The sequence below is a fragment of the Pteropus alecto genome, unplaced genomic scaffold (genome assembly GCF_000325575.1).
Source record: "Pteropus alecto unplaced genomic scaffold, ASM32557v1 scaffold112, whole genome shotgun sequence".
NCBI lineage: Eukaryota > Metazoa > Chordata > Mammalia > Chiroptera > Pteropodidae > Pteropus > Pteropus alecto.
Window position 1 is genome coordinate 533,601 of NW_006433133.1, and position 3,428 is coordinate 537,028.

Below are 3,428 nucleotides of genomic sequence, written 5' to 3' on the forward strand. Positions count from 1 at the left end.
ACTCTTGCTTTTCTCTGAATGCCATTTGCTTGAAATATCATTTTCTACCCTTTCACTTTGAGTCTGTATTTGTCTTTGGAGCTGAGATGTGTCTTCTAGAGGCAGCATATGGTTGTTGTTTTTTGTTGTTGTTGTTGTTGTTTTTAATCCATTCTGCAACTCTATACCTTTTTATTGGTGAGTTCAGTCCATTTACATTTAGGGTTATTATTGAAATATGAGGTCTTCTTATAGCCATTTTTTCTTTTGCTTCTGGTAGCTCAGTGTTTCCATTGTTTCCTTGCCCTTGTGTTTCTGTTTTCTTTATTTTGGTTGGCTTTTTTGGGTTTTGCCTCTAGTTCGTCTTGTTTTATATTATATACTTCAGGTCTGAATCTTTGATGTGTGGTTATCATTATCAATATGTAAAGGATAGTTACCTATATTTATATCTATACCTATATCTATATCGATATCGATATATACTATTGCCCATTTTCTACTGTACATGCCTTATCTCCATTCCTCTTTGGGAATTTATATCTTTGAATCCTCCCCTTCTCAGTCATTGTTGTCTCAATTTGTTCCTATGTATGCTGAACGTTCATTACTATCTTGTTATAGTAATTCTCTTCTTATTGTTTAAGCTTACAATGCCCTGTTCTTAGTAAGGGTTGCACTCCTCAGCTTCTATTTGCCTGATAGTCATCTTCCTCCTAATTATGTTTTTTTTTTAATTGGTCATTTTGTTTCAGGTGAGCTGACCCCTTTCACTATTTTCTGTACTGCAGGCCTTGTAGTGTTTTTATGTCTGGAAATGTCTTTATGTCTGGAAATGTCTCCTTTATATTTAAAGGAGAGCTTTGCTGGATAAATTATTCTAGGCTGGTGGTTCCTTAATAGTTTGAATATTTCATTCCACTCCTTTCTGGCTTGTAAGGTTTCTGCTGAGAAGTCTGACAATAATCTAATGGGTTTTCCTTTATAGGTTACTGTTTTCTTCTCCCTGACTGCCCTGAGAATTCTTTGTTATTGATTTTTGATAATTTTAACATAATGTGTTTTGGTGAAGGCCTTTTGGGGTTGAGATAATTGGGTGTTCTATTCACTTCTTTAACTCCAAGCTCCAGCTCATTCCTTAGAACTGGGAAATTCTCAACTATTTGTCTGAAAATGCTTTCTTGTCCGTTACTTTTCCTTGCCTTCAATAATGCCTATTATTCTTATGTTTCTTCTCTCGATGGTATTAGCTAGTTCTTGTATTTCTCTTTCCTTATTTTTCATTCTGCAGTGTTTCTCTTCTTCCTTCTGATTTATTTCTAGACTTCTGTCTTCAATATCACTGATCCCTTTCCTCCGTGGTCAACTGTATTTCTCAAGCTTGTTATTTCATTTTTCAGCTCTTGCAGTGTGTTCTTTATCTCCAGAAGGTCTATTCTGTTCTTTTTGAGGGTTTCAATCTCCTCGCTAAAGAACTCATTCTGCTCCTCTAGTTGTTTTTCAATTCCTGAAAGTGTTGATATGATTCTTTTCGGATCTCATTGAGTTTTTTTCAGTAGTACTATCCTGACTTCTCTGTCATTTAAGTTGCATATTTTTTGTCCGTAAGCTTATTTTCTGGAGATTTTTGTCTTTCTTTCTGAGATGCCCTGTCACCATGGTTGTTCATAGTGTTTAATGGACTATTTCTCTGCCTGGGCTTTAATGGTAGTGTATCTTTTCTCTTTTATTTCCCAGAAAGATTTATTATATAAAGGTCTCTCTTTAGCCTGTTGCAAGGAAGACACTTTTCTTTCGGTTTCCAGTAGGTGGCATCCAAGCCTCTTGGATTTCTGCTTTATATAAAGTCTTAATAATGCCTTTTTTTCTTCTAGAAGTGTAATCACACTCGTTACCCTCAGTCTGTTTCTGTCAGTGTTAGCAACAGTTTTGTTAGTGTTTGCTCAGATTCTCCTGGGGCTCTGTGGTGTTCCAATTTGGAGGATATGGGGGTTGGGGCCCTCTGGGTTGGTGGGTGGGTGCTGCAGCTCATCCTCAGTTTTGGAGCCCCAACTTGTAAAAATCAACTGTTCTTTCTCTGCTGTCTTGCTTCTTTGCTCTCTTCCTTGATGATGTGGACCTGCTGCTGGCCGCATTGAGCTCACAGATCTCGCAGGTAGGGCTGTTCAGGGAACTCACCACACCTTCTCCCTTTTCCCTCCTCCTACAGGTAGCTCTGGCAGCTTCTTTCTTTCTCCCAGTCCACCGCCTGACACCCGTGGTTCTGACCTGTGGTAGCTCTTATGCACAGATCCCACACTCAGACGTGCTTATGTACACTTTGGGTGTTTTTTGTTTGTTTGTTTGTTTTTTTAGTTTTACATATTCAACTTATTGTTGTTTCAAGGGGATAGATCTGGGAAGTTCTCTCACTTCACCATGTTTCTTCAAACTCAGCACTGACATTATTATTATTATTATTTCATATACCTTGAATTGTAAGTTTCTCAAAATCAGGGACCTAGGTTTGTATATTATTGAATTGCTTATAATGCCTAGTACAGGGCTGAACCAAGATTATGAACACTCGCTGAAAATACTTATATGTTTGTATAGCACTTTACAGTTTGCAAAGTGCTTTCACATATGTTTTATTTTTCTGCTTTATGGCAAATACCAAAATATTGTTTTAAGAAAAGTAATTTTGTCTTCTACTCCTCATGATGTTTATTTTAATGCATTCATTTTATGAGAAATTTACCGAGAACTTAGCGTTATTTTTATCATTAATAACTAACAATTAGCTTCTATTATGTAACACACAGTGAACTAGGCATTGTGCCAAATGCTGAGAATACAAAAATAAATCATATGTGTCCCTCCCCTAAAAGAAGTCTTGTAAATAATTATAATGCAGTTTGATAAGTGCCTGTTAATGATCATTTGGCCTCTGGACTATACAACTCTTATGAGAATCTAATCACCCTCTCACCAGATAGTTCTTAAAGAAAGCTCTTCCTCACCTTGCATAAATCTTCCTTTCCTTTGCTTTCACCCCTTGCTCCCAGACCTAGCCCTGGGGACACATAATGTAAATCTTCCTTTTTACTTGACAGCTTTTCAAATACTTAAAAACAACTATTATCATGAGCCACCCTCTCTTCAGCTTTCCTGTCTCTACCTCTTCTTGACCCCAACTCCTCCATAGCTTGGCTCACTCATCTACCCCAAGAATTCAACCCTGTCCCAGTTTTCAGAGCAACCAAGGCTTGAGATAGGAAGCTCTCAAGTGACTGGCCTTAGTCTCCTCCATTCCAAATTCCAATCATTGGGGCTTTGCATTAGTGTACTCTCCTTGTTCTGTTAGTTTCTGAATCCCAGCTTCTTTCTCCACCTCTGTCCTGTTTGTGAAACAAGAGATGAACCTGAAGCTTCAGCAAATTAATTAGTTTAGGAGGAGGAATCCAGGA